At 46.0% G+C, this 16785-nt stretch overlaps 1 protein-coding gene across 1 annotated transcript in view; it reads right to left on the reverse strand.

Annotated features, from left to right (window-relative positions):
- Window positions 1–16560, reverse strand: part of LOC101918751 (sodium channel protein type 5 subunit alpha) — a 216594-nt gene extending 200034 nt beyond the window's left edge. The window contains exon 1 of the mRNA XM_027791757.2: window positions 16397–16560. The gene's annotated coding sequence lies outside the window, so the exon portion shown is untranslated. The remainder of the gene's footprint in view (window positions 1–16396) is intronic.
- Window positions 16561–16785: the final 225 nt, after the last annotated feature.

Consider the following 16785-nt stretch of genomic DNA (forward strand, 5'->3'; position numbering starts at 1 on the left):
TGATGGGTGAGGATGAATGAGAGCTCTTTCCCTCACCAGCACTCTCTGTAGTTTCTTCCACCTTCCTCTGCTTCATCGTTCCTTTGCCTCCTGGAGGTTCAACCCACCAGAGGAAGAAGATGGGATGGAGTAGAGCAGCCACGGCTGCAAGACTCCAAGGCTCAGCAGTGTGGGGAAAGGTGAGCCTGAGAAATCATGTTTTGTCCATTTCTAATTTGGATACTCTCAGGTTTCCCATTAGCAGCAGTGAGGGATGACTCACCGCTCACCAAATCCCCTGCACACCAGAACTTGGACTGAAGCACTCTGCACACACACTGAGTCTGCAATGGAGCAAAAAAGAAACCCATGGCCTCCTGTGGTGATGGGGACCACAGAAGCATGCGTCCCTCCACCCATCCCTGGCATCCCCCAGTACTCTGCAGGATCCAGACTGCAGCATAAGGTAGGGCAGGCTGCTGGCCTAATTCCCCAGTCCTCCCAGTTCACAGCGGTGCAATAAACCAGCTTTCCCAGCGCAGAGGATGGTGTCACACTGAGCACACCTAGGTCATGCAGTGCAGAGCCCCGTTAGAGATCCCTGGACTAACTCCAAATGAGTAAAAGCATCCATAGCATATAATACAGCAGCACATGACAATAGTAGGTCAGGTCCTAGAAGCAATAAACCCACATTAGCAGCGTGTAAAACTATGCTAAGTAGCCTCTCCGGTTGTGCCCTGAAATAAAATAGCCTCCTCTGGTAGTTCTTTACTGCAACCACTTACATGAGCGCCTGTGATTTTTTAGGTGCACAGCAAAAGCTCTTGGGGCATGGACTGCCCCTTGGGCACAGTGGGATGAGGAGGGGTGATACGGACCCCCGCCAGCTCATGCAATCAGCCACAGAGAGATAGTGCTGCTCTTGCAGCAGGGCTTGCCCCCACCTGGTGCGTGGCTACCGGCAAGGGGCATGGGACGAGAGGCGCTGGGAGAAGCAGTGCCTCCTTGGGGTGAAGGGCACCCCTTTGACCAAAAGTATGGGAACCTGACTGCTTCTGAACTGAAGAAGTATACACTTGAATCCAAAAGTAGGATCTAGAAATTGCCAAAACTAAAAGTACTCTGCCGCCTCAGTAAAGCCAGTGAAGAACAGCTTTCCCACCAGCCCAGTTTATCATTATTATTGACATTTATTATTACTCCCAGGGCACGTAAGAAAGGTAGATGGTCCCTGCCACAAGGCTCTTACAAAGAGCCTAAATTCTTTATACAGAATCCATGTTTCTTCCAGGGGACACCATCCCACAGCTGATACTAGGATGAAAGGGAACGCAGCAGAGATTGCGCTTTTGTTACACATTTTTCCAGAAAATAACTGATTAAAGTTTGCATTCCAAATACAACTATGCTGTAGGCTTACAAAAAAATCTTCTCATTTGAAAGTCATTTTCCTCCTCTGCATCTAGGACAATCAGCAGCATGAAACAGAAAATAATAATAAATAAATATGCATCAGCCCAGAGTTCATGTTCAGTCAAAGCCAGGAGGCCTTGCGTGTCTCGCTAAGGGACCCCAGCATCAGTGGGCTTGAAAGACTGAATTCTGATGCTTTCAGAAAATGGAAGAAAATCTCAGTGGCTTGTAGGGATTCAGTCACAATTTGGGAAGTTATCCGTCCTCCTCACACAACCCTTGGTGCTCAGCCCGCTGACCCAGTGCTATAGCTCACCTCCCAGCCTGGGCTTTCCCACAGAGTAGAGGGCTTCTCCTGAAGTCCTCAGTGTTTCAGCCCAGGCAGAGCAGCTGAGGCCACTGACTGTCCCAGTGATGCTGTTTTTTGTGGTCTCTGGCTTAGGATGAAGTCAGAGAGGAGCCATTTACTGCTTGGCTGCCAAAAGACAGTGGCTGTAGGATGCCGACCCTGGTATCATTTTACTAAGTCCCAGTTATGTGTGGGCTGTTAGCAGAAACACAGAAGAGGGTGGCACGATATTGCAATCACACTTCATGTGGGGAAAAGACCATATTTGCAGCTGCCATCATGGGATATGATGTGGGAACATGTACCTGACCACTTTGTATTAACGGCTGGGGTCTTGTAGCCCCCCTCGGTCTGTCCTTTATTAAAAAGGAGGCATCAAGGTTTGGTGATGTGAAGCAGATCTGCCGTGAAAGGACTTCACCCTTAATGAGATGCTGGGGACTTTTCCCTTTCCTAATTTCCCAGATCCCTCCAACACCCGCTGCATCGACCTTCAAATCCCACGTTGGCCATGAAGTGCAGAGCCTGCACAGTCACTCTCCCTGGGCACTGAAGGGCTCAAAAAAGTTTCTAGATCCATCCTATGTCAACCAAAATGTCTTGTGTGGTGCAAAGAAATGCTGCACACACTCTGTAGTGCAAAATGCTTTAAAAAAAGAAAAAACAATGAAAGGAAGTCAAGAATAACACATATAACTTGGATGCCAGTGGTAGAGTACAAAGGCCCAGTGAGTAAACCATAGCTACAGACATTGCTGGACTTTTTAGGTACAGGAAGGTACTTTTCAAATACATAAGGAATAAATTGTGTCTTGTAAGTACTGCCAGGCACAACACCACGGAAAGGGCAGAAATGTTCAATACGTATTTCTGTTCTGTACTTGGGAAAAAAACATGCGATGGAGCACTAATATGCTGAGAATGACATTCCTTCCAATTTAAGAACAATAAAGAAGTACCATATACACCAGCTTCTTTAGCTAGACTTTCTAAATCAACAAGTCAGGATAATTGCACCCAAGAGTTACTACAGGCTTGGCCAAGATGTACTCTGAATATCAATGTGGCTTTCCTCGATAGTGGAACACTGTTGTAAAGCACCAGAAAAAAACCACAGTTGTGGCAGTATTTTATACAGATAAACAGAAAGATCTGAGTGACTGTCGGCCTCTCTGCCTTCTGGGTAAAAGAGCAGAATAGCTGATGCAGAGCTTGGTTAATCAGGGCTCAGAGAACAGTAATATAATTTGATGGGAACATTACCCCTGTAGAGCATTTCAGTTCTGATATCCAAAACACAAGGGTTATGGTCATAAACTAGAAAGGTTTAGAGAACTATCACTAAGGACAACTACAGGCTGGGAAGCAGGCTCATAGTAAATGCTGTGGAGAGCTCAATCATACCAAAGATAAAGTAAAAGGATGAGTTAATCACTATACCAGCACCCTTGCACAAACACAGCTACAACACTACTACTCCATGTATTACAGAGTACTTTGCAGTCTGTCAGAGTAAGATAGAAGAAATCCAGTGGTCAGGAACAAGAACAAAAGAAATATAATATGGGCGTAATGTGCACACTTTTAAGAACATAGTTTAACTAGGTTACTAAAAACTGAAGAACAGAAAATCCATCCTCCTCCATTCCTGTTTTCTGGATGGCATATGTTGTAGCTCAAACATTAATTATGAGGAGCTTTTTGCTATTCTGGAGACAGAGCAGATCATCAGTTTCACTTTATGGTTTTATAATCCCTAAAGTATGGGGTTGAGCCTAAATTTTAGTGTTGTTTTTTGGGCTTGTTTTTGGTTGTTGTTTTTTTTTTTTTTATATCCCTCTACCAAATGAACAGAAAGGCACAAACTGAAATCCCATACCTGGGCTTCAAAATACCATACCACACGGTGTGTATAGAGCTCTGCTATAAAATGTGATGGGAGGGATGAGAAAGCTATATATGTAAAATAAACAGATGCAACAGCAAAAAGTAAAAATTACTGCAGATCTAGACAGGCTCAGGGTCCCTCACTGCAGAAAGGTGGCTCAAATCTCTGCTCCTTTTCTTCTCCAGCGCCTGCTGCCACCGGGGCTGCGTTACAGACAGGCAAGCATCGCCCTGCGACACCACCTAATTGGCACCCAGCCTTCCAGGGAGTGGGAGATAGTCAGGCTAAAAATAGGCTGTCCTCTGTTTTGGCTCTCCCTGCCTTCCGCCCCCCCTGCAAAGGCACAGGGCTGGCGGTCCAGGAAAAAACATCCAGAAAAGCAGCAGCCTCAGTGCAGGGAGCTGGCTGGTATTTTGAGGAATGGAAGAATGAGATGAGGTGCCATCGGGGTGATGCTGAGCATCGTGCAGATGGCCCCTGCCTGACCTCCTGCTTCTGGGAAAGAGCCATTTCCACCACCTTTAGCACGAGAGCTGCAACCTGAACCCCCGGTCCCATCGGAGGTGTGGGGACAGAGTGGAGCCACACAGCCCATCCCTGCCCTACGGGATGCTGTCCCCAGCTGACCCACAGCCAAAGCAAAGCAGCTCTCGCGGCAGCACCCGCGGCAGCTCCCTTGTCGTTCCCCACTTGAAAACTCCCTCCAGCCACCCTGTTATCCGGCAGAGGCCTTTGCTTCAACAGTCCGTGCAATTTCTGGTTCAAGCAATCAGCATTTACAGGCAGCAAAGCCTCACAGGACAGCTTTTAATAGGAATTTCATTGACATTGAAGATCTTCATAGGACTTTGATGAACACTTGAACTTTAGTCTGACATTTAAGTGCCTAAAACTCTGTATGAAGCCCAAATTAAGAGATCTTACATTCTGCTATCGATGCTTTCTCTCATATGCACCTCTACAAAACTCCCAAACCTCAGTAACATTTCAGAAAGCATTGGTTCTGCTTTTAACTGGACACGACAAGTCAAAATCAATTAGAGATTGATCTCAATTTTGCTTTTTTTAAAATTTACTTTTGGTGTGCAGTTCAGTAACCAAAGTTAGGAACTGCAATCAATGAAGCTACACTTGCTTTGTAGCAAAGCTATTGCCTAGACTATAAGATGTTTTGCAAAGTTTCCCAAGCTCGTAGAGGCAGCTGTGTAAATGATGTCATTTACTGAATTCTGCGGGGTGCTCTAACAGCAAGACTGATGGGTAGCCTAATACATTGTGTAGCTGCTGTAAGCAATAATCTCCCATGCTAATCACAACTTTCACATTCATTAACATTACAGGAACCTCCTGAAAGAAATCATGTACCAGGGAACCATTCAAACATACGCAAAGCTGGCTATCTATGGCCATAAAGCTAGCTTTCAAACTGTCATTGGAAGGAACATACCCAACATATTTTACATCCCACAGACCTAAATGTGTGAGCTGCCGCTTCTTGAGTCCTGCAAAGCACTGTGCATGTCCAGCTGCCACAATGCAAAATGAAAAAAAACCGATGGCGCTCTGCATTCAGGGTGAGATCCTGGTCCACTGAAGTGAGATGAGAAAATGCCCTTTTGCAGAAGCGTTCCTCCATGTGTGGCTGCTCAGCTTATTTCCTGCCAGAGGAGGATTTTGGCTTAACGTTGGGGAGGGATAACTTGACAGGCTCACAAAAGTTAAGGGAGTATTACTCCTTGGCTGCCCCCAAGGGACCGTCCTACCATAAAAACAGTACAGGTGGCACAGTCCCACCTTGGAAAATGAACCTATCAGCCACAGGGCTGATGGGGCTGTTGTTAGCAGCTGCACGGCCATGCCATGGTGGTCAGCAGCACTCCCTGATTTACAAAGCTGCTATCAGTCCAGGGACAAGAAGCTGAAAATGAAGGTGCCCAAGAGGAGTGCATGGGATGAGGAAGCTCCCTGAATGGGCTTGCCCACACACAGGGAAATACCCTTTGCATTTTGCAGCACGCGGGCTACTGGACCTGATGGGGGCACTGATGGTCCCTCCAAAGTATGTTTTAAAACAGCTTTCTCCTGGTCCTGGCAGACAAGCAGCCCTCCAGAATAACCTCTCTGACAGAGACAGAGCTCCTTAGCTACCCAAACCAAGGGCACTAGCTTGCCATTAACCTACACCATTTTCGGCGCTGAGTGCGCACACGCATGGTATGTGTTTTCCTTGGCTGCTTGTGACCTTTTAAACTCCAAAATAACGATGCATGCAGTTAACTCTTGCTCCTTTCCTCCTAGAGGTGGCTTGGCCAGCAAGGACATTGCAGAGGACAGGGCACAGCTCATCACATGCCTCTGCATTGGATCTGCCTGGGACAACCAGGTGGTTCGCAGCCTCACACTGCTACGATTTATCCTTTGGGGTCAGAAGACCCTGTTACTGTTCATCAAGAAAAAAGGCAGCCAGCACGTGTGCGTGTCGCTCCCCTAGCAAGACGCTTAAGATTAGCTCAGAAAGCATACCTGGCCTTCAACACCCTATGCAATATATAGGGGGAAAAAACATTTTGATCTGCAACCAACTGCAGAGGGTGGGTTTGTTTTATCAGGGAAGGCACAAGCTGTTGCAGAGCGGGTCAGGGAGGAGGAGTCCAAAGGTGGCTTTCAGCCACCTCCATGCTCCTTTGATCCCAGGGCCATGCTGGCCGCAGGCCAGTCCCTGCTGTGGGCTGCATTAATCTGCACTGGCTGCGGGTGCCTCCCAGGAGGCTCAGTGGCAGCTGGGGATTACCATGGTCAGGGACGCCCTCCATTTTCCCTTCCTCGTACCACTCACAGCGATGGTCAGGGCAAGGGAAGAAATAGCCACAGCTTCGTTGCATGGGTGCACATAGGTAGTGGGTATCCTCAGTGTATCCCCTACGGCCTCTCATCCCCGTCTGCACCAGCTTCTTGCAATAGCTGGGCACACATGTCCCATCGGACACCACAGATATGCCAATTCCCAGCAAAACGGGGAATATGCAACTGGTGGACCTGGAAATTGCATTTTTCAATATCCCTGCTTCATTCCTCATTTGGTTATATATATATATATATTTATATATATGTATAAAATATTTATTTTATATATACATATATGCATATATATGGCTATTAATCCATATCTGATGCATGTAAGTGAGCAGCAGTACCAACACAGTCAAACATTCTCCTCACACACAGAAAGAATCAGCTATGACAGCGCCTGGGGCAAGATTAGAACAAGAAGGCCGTAGTCCTCTGGGACATCATCTTTGACCCTCTTTCACCTCCTCCAGTCTTTTCACAGGACCACAGGCTCTGTCACCGCTGGGGGCACCTCTGGTCCCTGACTCCTGACACCCACTCCTCAGCAGACAGCACATGCAGACCTAGCGACAGCCTCCTGAAGCCAACATGGATCTTTGGCAGGTCTGGATCAAGCACTAAACCCATATGATGGAGCCTTTTCAGATGTGACTTCAAAAAAGTCTGAAAACCTAGGGCTTTGTTTCCAAGTTCTCTTTAAAACTATACAATTATAGCCTACACCTAGCATTACCTGATCTCCTGAACCTGGTTTAAGTAGGTTAAGCAGTCACTGGCCTGGCAATGGGTCATGAAACATAAAATATAATACAATATGGTATAACACAATAAAAAAAAATCTGTGAACAACCCACATCACCTAAGTAATCTGCTTCCCTATGGATGTCTGGTAGATTCATTGCTGTGTAGTATAAGGCTGAGTCACCTTGCAGCCACTTTCTTCCGTATGACACTCCTTTGAGTTGCTCTAAGGCCTACCCAGGAACGTCCTTTGCCAACACTTGCAAAATCCAAATATTTTTTAGCCCTGAAACTCTGAATCAAACTGTCCAGTGGGTTCAAAAGCTACAGGAGAGGACAGATGCGTAATGACAGCAATGGGAAACCGACTGAAAAACCAAGCAACAAAAGATGATTTTCTACAGCTTGCACAATGAACCACTAAATACACAGAAAATTAGAATTTCCTGTGCAATGAAGTAATTATGCTATTTCCTTCTTATATTTAACCAATCCAAGCACTAAAGAGATACAAAAGACGTTACGCCAGGCATAATAGTTAGTCTAAAAACTCCTAACAGACATTTTTAGAAAATTCCAGGGAGGGAATGAATGATGTTTCAAAGTGTAATGTCAGATCCAAAATCGTCAAAAGGAGCTTTACCTTTGGCTTCACCAGGCTCTGGATCAGGCCCTTAAAATAGTTCTGGAAATGTTCCAGATAACTTATTTCAGCTACCTTTAAGCTCTGTGCTTTGCAGCTATTCAGTAATTTTCACTGTTAGCATTAAACTGTCCAGGTGACTTTAATGCTCGGAAACAAATCCCCCGTCTCCCTTATGTTGCTTTTACACTGACGCTGCGTCACGAACTTCAATAAACAGCCTCCTGATTCACCCTGTTATGAGACAGCGAGCAGGATTAGGCACCAGAGATGTGTCTAAAAGCCTTGGTTTTGGGTTCTGAACATCACTTTAACTAATTAATAAAAGAAAACCACAGCCCAGAATCTTTCAGTGTCTTCAGACCATAACCTCATATTCAGCCACGTGCTCTGTTCCCAGGAGTCTAGAATCACCAGGTCTCTCTCTCTCTCTTTTTTTTTTTTTTTTTTTTTGATTATTGTTATTATTATATTGGGGGTCTTTTTTTGCCATCCTGCACACTTCTTTTAAAAAAGTGATGCATGACCCAGCACAGCATTTCTAATTTCTTTCTGACCTGGCCTGAGAAGCAGCTAACGAGCTGGGAGCTTCGCAGGGTCCTGACTATTGAGCTCACGACACACAGAGCAAGACCTGCCAGCCCAGCACCGCTCAGGCTTCACCAGATGGGGAAAACCTGGGGAAAGCGAGAGGAATCTTTAAATAAAAATAACCATTTTTCACAGTTCTAATGGCACATGAGGAGCAATGCTGCATTTCACAGCTACAGGAGAAAGCAAGTTCCCCAGGCCACCCTGGGCACCTTGCAGACACTCGTTTGGACACCGTGTGCTCACCAAAAAAAAACTTCTGCGCCTCGTCAAGTTTAGGCAACTTCATAGAAAAGCAAACTCAATGTAACTGAAGCAAAACTTCCACTGAAGGCAAAGGAACCCAAGAAGTCAGAGACTTTCCTAGGAAAGTTTCTACCTCAGTTTCATATTCCCGTGAAGAATTTGGAGCCTCGATCCAACACTGCCCTAACCCAGCAGGAACAATAGAACAAATTTCCCGTAGGTCTGTTGTGCTTGACTAAAGCACTAAAGTACTTCTTTAGCTGAAGTATTGCTACAGAAGTATCAGGAAAGGATGGGACATGGGGGGAAAAGCACAGAGAAGATATATTCTGCCTTTTTTTTCCCATATTCATATGATGATTCCTTTTCTTTTTCTCCTTTTAGCTATGACGTATGGTTTCATAACAACTATTTACTTTTCTCTCTTTATCTAACAGCTGTCTGCTGAGAAAGACGGAAAAATAAACTAAACGTTAAAAACAAGAGAAACTATTCATATGCAATGTATAATTGCATGCTATATTTAAATCTTTGTACTTTATCTGTCCAATTATATTTAGTGTCAACAGGAGGGGGAAAAAATCCTCCTTACTTTCTAAAATTAGCAACAGAATTTGTATATTGTTTTCAGATACAACTGCTCTTCCTCAGAAACTTTTGCCAGGGAATAACTAATGGTTGGAGACAGGGAGCCCGCCCGCCTCGGATGTGTTTTGACATTGGCCCGCTAACGGTCACCTAGAGCAAAAAAAAAGGGGGAAGTTCTGAGGGAAAGGGCTGTGTAAAACTGGATTAGCTCTGCCGAAGTCAGACGAATCAATCTGGATTTACGTCGGCGGAGCCGAGGAGGAGGATTCATCCCTCTGCTTGATGAACACAGGGGTGAAAAGAGCTACAAGGACTTCAGCAAAGCGGAGGAACTTTGCCACACGCTGCAACTCCGAAGGGGTTATTTCCTAAGAGACACACAAGCACACGCCAGCAGCAGCCCCTGTGCTCACATGAATGAGACTGACACGCACGCATCGAGGGAGATTAGACCTCTCGACGTGAAAACGCTATTGAAAAGAGATAAGGGGGAAAAAAATAAAAAAATTCTTAAGATACTTGCAGTGCTTTCCAGACCCTCCTGCTGCAGACACTGCTGGCAACGCCTCCGGCCCCTCCAGCAGTGCAGAAGCCGCACATAGCTCGATGTCGGAGGCTGGAAATCGGGCTGGGGAGGCAGCGGAGACGATGTGCTTGGCCCCGGGGAGGGAGAGAGAGAGGGCAGCTGCGTCACGCGTCGCGCCGGCTGTACTAATATGGGGAGCAGCGGTGGCCAGAAATCCTCGTCCGGAAGGGAAGGACAACCCCTGTAACACGAGAGCCGGCACGGGCGCGCGAAGCGGGGAGCAGGCACGCAACTGTGGGGGGCTTCGGAGGGTTCAGGGCTTCCCCAGGCCAAGGGGATGGCACCGTTGGCTGCATCCGACATGGCAGGCAGAGGAACGGGATTTGGAGCAAGGGGGTCCCTTCCCTGCAGCACCCAGGTCTATTAAATGCGGTATAATTACCCTGCTTATAATCAGGAAGGTATTTTAAAGAGGCTTTAGTGTGATTTTATAATTGTGCATTACATAACAGCGACTAACGTGTCAGGCCTCAGACAACACTAAATGCCTGTCTACAGGTCAGTCTGCAGTAACTGTAATGATGCATTTCAGAGCTGCTCAGTCTGAGCTAAACCCCCCCTGTGATTTCATCCTCACCTTGCACCCCCCATCCCTGTCCAGGGGCTTCGACTGCATCTCCTGCGGGGCAGCCGCTCGCAGAGCCCCCTCCCATCACCAACAGCCAACCTCCCATCCCTCTCCCTCACCCCATGCCCACTCGCCATGGCTACATTACGGGGAAAAACAAAAACCACATCAGAGAGCTGCTCCCCTTTAACCAGATGTACACAATTTTCTGGGTTTGTTTTTGTTTGGATTTTTTTGTTTTGAGTTGTGTTTTTGGGTTTTTTTTCCCAGTTTATTTAATCATCACTTTTTTTAAAGTTCACGTTTCTTGGGATTTCCCAGGGGCGGTGTCTGTGCTTGCACAGCCCAGCAGCAGAGATGCTCCTTGGAGGACTGAAATGGGCTGGCAGCGGGGCATAAAATCTGAGCTGGCTCCTACAGGGGTGGATTCTTGCTTGCTGAAAATAACTAGAAATGATCCCTGTGTGTTGTCCTGTTTTGATTACCCAGGACCAAGGTTCTGTAAACCTGGAGCCGTGATGCACGCAAAGCTTGTCAGACCCAGCATGCTGTAAGCCAGCTGGGAGGAATGTTGGCGTATTCAGCCACCAAGGCACTAACAAAACTGTCTGTTTCTTTGGATAAAGTGGCCATATCTTTACGATAAGAAAAAGAACCTCGGCAAAATCACTTTAAAAAACCTACAGTCTTTGAGAATGGATTTTGGCCTAAAATGTTAATATCTGAAATCTATCTTCATCTAATGGATCTCAAAATAACTTGTTCATGCTCAAGTTTCTGCATAACTTCTTATTATATAGATGATTTTATTTTCTCTAGGGCTTTTAAAAACATCAGAAAAACCCTCAACCACAACTCCCTCCTCCCAAGACCCTTTCAAAACTCAAGACCTGGCTTTTTGTTCAAAATCAGCCTTCAAATGCCCTAAATACTGAGAGAGACTCCTTAATTCCGACACAGACACCTTAATCCTGCCCACGGTCTGCATTCAGTCACCCCACTTTTCTACACTTAAGCATGAACCTGACACCAACAAGACTTTTTAAATATTCCACACTAATAATGGAGTTTGATTAAAACTAAAAGCGCACAAGTTGCAGATGCCTTTCAAATAATAACTTGGACACAGAGCGGTTTTAGTACCTCAGGAATCCAGCAAGCTTTAAAACGAATCTATAACCTGTTGGTAGGGCTCTCACCATTGCAATAGAAAGCCTCTGTGGCAGAAGTTTAGTGAACCACGAAAGTTCAATTCAAGCTGAAAGATGAAATAATCTAGTACAGAATGGACTTATTTTTTCCAAGATAAAAAAGAAAATATTCTATTTTAAAAATTAAATTAAAAAGGCAAAGGGAGAACTCAGAGCTTATAAGAGTTTTTAATTTTTCTGCATGTTTTGGTACAACATGATTATTATTTGATGTGTGATATCTCTACATTTAAAAAGCTCTTGCAATATTATGATAAAAATAAAACCCAAGCCATTCTTGTCATGCAGAACTGTGATTAAGAAAGGCTTTGTTCATTACAAAGAGCAGGGAGGCATGTTTTTGCCATGAAAGATAAGGGATCTTTTGACATCAATGAAAATTTTGCACACAAAAGATTCACAAGGTGACCTCCTCACAGGAGGCCAAGCTGCACCCCCTCAAAGATGGGCGTGTTAGAAGAGAGGGAATTTTCATGGTTCATTTGCCATCTTTCCTGGAAATATTCCTCTGTGAACTGGGACTGATAAGAAAGCTAAAGCGCAGGGGTACAAACGGTCGTCATGACAGCTGGTACTACATGCATTTAACAAAACCAGTGTGTCCACTCTGACACCAGCCCACTTAGGAACTGGGATGGGGGATAACTTTGGTAAATTTTTCCTCGTTCTTCTCCCAGACTGAAATCTGGGATCTCACTCACTGCAACTGGGCAGCCCAGAGCTGGTCCAGTAACACCACAGCAGAATGAGTGAGAAATAAATAAGGAAATGTTATTAATCTAAGGAAAACAAGGTACATTTGAAAGTGCGATCTTATCACCTGCAGCTAAACTTAAAGGAAGCCACTGTCTGTATAATGGAGCAAAAGGATCCTCCACAACAAACTTTCTGAACTACCTGGATCTCTTCAGTGACACAAAAAAACACAAGAAGGAGAGAGGGGTTAGGGACATTCCAGTTCTGGAAAAGTTTTCTTTTCCTCATTATTAGTAACTCTAATTACTTTGAAAGAAGAGCAATGAGATAAATCCTGCAGAGCCAGAAATGTGACCTGATTTCCTTCCTGATTTAGAAACTGTCACTTTGCAAGAGAAACCCAAAGAGACAGAGCCAGGTCAAAGTGGGCCCATCAGTTTGGTTTGCAGAGTAAATAACAAACTAAGATCAACAGAAATATCACCAGTGTTTTCTTTTGGTAGGTGTTCATAAGAACAACTCTATTTAAATGATAAATAACAGAAGTTTATCTGAACTCTTTGCTGTCATACATGACACCATGGAAGAGAGATTCACTAAAAGCAAACAGGAATATACCCAACCGACTTCATGTATTTTCCTTCAGGTTAGACGGTAAAAGCGAGAGGCAACGGCAGAATTTCAACTATAAATTGCTTCATACTATGATTAAGGCCCTACCTCAAGACAGCATGTAAACACAAAGCTGAAAAGTCAAGCATGCACTTAAGAGTGACGCTGCTCCTGTGATACCTGAGTTTTATTTAACAGAACTGAGAAATTACTTGTTGTCACCTTTTAACTATCAGAGCTGTAATTTTCCAAAGTAATTCTTGAGGACAATTGGAGACAACTTACAAGGTAGTAATTTTCAGGAAGAACTGAGCACCCACCCTTTGAAAACAACAGGTCTTTTCTATATTTTTCAGATTGAGCCTCCAAAACCTAAGGCATCTAAGGTTATAATAGATAATAACCTGTTCCTTCTGAAAAGCATGACCAGGATTTCCGAACAACCACCAACACGTTTTAATATGTGATCCAAAATGTTCTTTACATACAGAGAGAATTCCTTCAGGATAATAAGCAGAAAACGGGGGGGAGAAGAGAGAGAAGGGAGAGAAGGGAGAGAAGGGAGAGAAGGGAGAGAAGGGAGAGAAGGGAGAGAAGGGAGAGAAGGGAGAGAAGGGAGAGAAGGGAGAGAAGGGAGAGAAGGGAGAGAAGGGAGAGAAGGGAGAGAAGGGAGAGAAGGGAGAGAAGGGAGAGAAGGGAGAGAAGGGAGAGAAGGGAGAGAAGGGAGAGAAGGGAGAGAGTCAATCACTAATACCATAAATAGGATCATTTAAAGAAATTAAAACTAGCTACATTTCACAAACCTCCCCTGTCCATCAGGGTGTCATTTCCTATCAGTACATTTTAAAATATAAATTTGACAACACATTTAAGTCAAGAACACAGCAACTACTCAACATTTTTCTGTAGTCTGTAAAAGTGCTGAGAGGTATTAGCTGGTGCCACAGGTGTTAGTCCATCATAGTGAGAACCGAGGCCGTTTCCTGATTCAAGCCAGGACTAAAATGCTTTCAATTCTGTTGCAGTTTTAAAGTCTGTACCCATAAGCTGTCATTCAGTCAGGAAGCCTCATGATCTACATACACCCTTCGTGGTCAAGGTATTTAGGCTACATACCCAATGATGCAACTGAATACCTTCATGAGCTCTGACAAATGATTGGGGGTATGAGACAATACCAGTTCTCTACCATACTGTACAGAGGGTTTGCATGCTTTAAATCTGCAGGACTCCTCACCACATAAAATACGTCTCCGTACAAACACGGGCATCAGGATCTGACCCTCTGAGTTTGTAAAAACCCTTTAAGAGTTTCAGTCAGAAGTGCAAAGCTGTACTACGAATGGATTCAGAATGAGTGTCAAGAACTGAGGAAAAACCACATTACAACATCAAACTCCAATCACTTACAAGTAAGATAGTCATCTATGATTGTTTCTGCCAATACTGTGATCTGCCTCATACCAAAGCTTACACAAACATCACTAAAGGCTGAGACCTTTTGGTACATTAATCTAAAAAATCACAACTTGCCGGGCAGGCTTCTATTGCTTAAATGTTGAGACACTTGCCCCCAAAGGACATGCTTTTTTTTCTTAAGGACCCTCTATTTCCGAAGCTCTCTGTCAACTGTGCTTGCCATTTGAAAAGGCTACACCAGAAAAAAACCCAAAAAATTACCAAAGGCAGTGGACATCGCTCCAATCCCATTTGCATCATTCCCATCCTGTCCTGACAGCGGGCTCCCCTCAACTTTTTTTGGAACTAGGTATCTCATTGGAGGCAATGCGCTCAAACCACCAGCAGCAACACTCTCAAGACCACCACTTTCTTGGTTCGTTAGAATAAAGGGGTATCACTTCTCACTGCCTCACAGCTCTGACCTTTTCAATTCTCTGCCACCAAAAGCTTAGAGGATCTGCCGGATCCATCTGCAGCTCCACCTGGCCTGCTTTCCCACGCCAAAAGGACGGATCAAATATACGTGTCTGAAAACACATCCCTGCTTTTCCTTCGTACCACCCGGGGGAGAACCCCTCCCCCAGTTTCAGACGAGAAGGAACCTCCAAGACCACTTCTGCAAAGCCCCGAAATCCTGGGAAATCGCAGCAAAACCAACTTCAGCACCTTGGACAGGAGACACGGACGGAAAATCGCCAAAATCGGCTCCTTGGCCCAGAAAACGCTGCGCCTGGACACGACCCTCTAGGACATATCTGCAGGCCTGGTTATTTTTAGTATTGACAAATCCTCTTTGAATCGCTGCGTTTATTCCACCATCCACCCTGTCTCTTGGGAAGAGCTGCTCGCCAACCTGGCGGTGGGAGAAATCAGGGCCACCAACTCTGGATCCGATGCCCGTCTTGCGGGATCAGCAGCTGCCCTGGTTGCAACTGGAAAAAAAAGCTGGGCTCAAACACTCACAGAGCTCAGCTCATCCTTCCCAGGCCAAAGGAGACCTGTTGGCATAGGTGTGCGTGCCTCGCGTGCTTCTCTGCTTCCTAGAAGCTCATCTCCACCTCCTCACCCAAATCTCCAGGAAAAATAAACCAAAAAGTTCTGTTTTATTCCCATTGCAGCCACGCTTCAGTTGCATGAGTTTTGCTTTAATTTAGCTTTCGTTCTCTCTTACAGTGCTCCCAGTATGTCACTGTCCCCCTCGGGGCTGCCTCCATCAAACCACGATCACCTTGCCAGGGTGCAGCACAGCTCTCCCTGTTTTTCTTTTATTTCCATAAGCCAAGACAAGTTTTTAATTTGTGCCGGTAACAACTCCAAACGTTTTAAGCAGAGAGTATCCTCCAAACAGCTTTGAGGTAAGCGGTGCTGTCGAGATACATACTTAAAATATGTCAGTTCTTACAAGTAATACCAGCAATAGTCTCACGATACAGGAGAATGATACATTTTCCCTGCCACCACATAAATACCCGGTCTTATTCATTTCTTCCCTTCCAAACGTGCCACCAAATTCCTGCTCCAACACACCTGACAGCACATGACATTAACCCGACCGTTTGCAGAGTATTTTCCTGTGTTGTTAGTTCTTTCCAGCACTTCTGGGGGTGGGAAGAGAGATGGAAACTAGACAGATTCCCAGCCAAAACTACCCTTCAACAGCAAAATATACATCTATAACTATACCTTCCACCTTTACAGCCCGACGCAAGCTTTGCTGAGCGCCCTCCGCTCCCGCCCGGACCCGGCCGCCTCCCCGCCACCCTGCCCGGACGGGACGGCCGCGGTGCCACCGCTCCCGCCCGCTCCAAGGGAAAGTTCGGGGAAGGGAAAAAGCCCGGCACTACCAGTTCCTCCTGCACGACACGCTTGGAACCGGACGTCTTTTTGTTTGTATTTTTGTTTGGTTTGTTGTTTTCTTTTTTAATTTTTATTATTATTTTATTAACAAGCAAACAAAAAAGAGAAACTTACATTGGTTTATTTAATTTTTCCTGCTAAACCAAGAGTCCCAGAGCCACTTCATTGTATCCACAGAGTTTTAGTCCCCAAGCGGCACCGTCCCGCGGGAAGGGCCCGGCTGCTGGGCGCGGAGCTGCCCGCCCGCCGCGGAGGGCGCATGGCTCGGAGCCGCCGCGCCGTCTGTGCGTGCGGCTGCCGCGGGAGCGCAGCCCCGGCCGGGCGGGGGGCGGGCGGGGGCGGGGGGCGGGCGGGGGGACCGAGGCCACGCCCCCCGCGCCGAGCCCGGCCGAGGCGGGGCGGGCCCGCAGCGCCCCCTGGCGGCGGTGAGCGGTGAGGAGGGTGAGGGCTGAGCGGGGGCGAGGAAGAAGGGGAAGGGAGAGGGATGGGGAGAAGGAAAAGGG

The sequence above is a fragment of the Falco peregrinus genome, chromosome 5 (genome assembly GCF_023634155.1).
Source record: "Falco peregrinus isolate bFalPer1 chromosome 5, bFalPer1.pri, whole genome shotgun sequence".
NCBI classification, from domain to species: domain Eukaryota; kingdom Metazoa; phylum Chordata; class Aves; order Falconiformes; family Falconidae; genus Falco; species Falco peregrinus.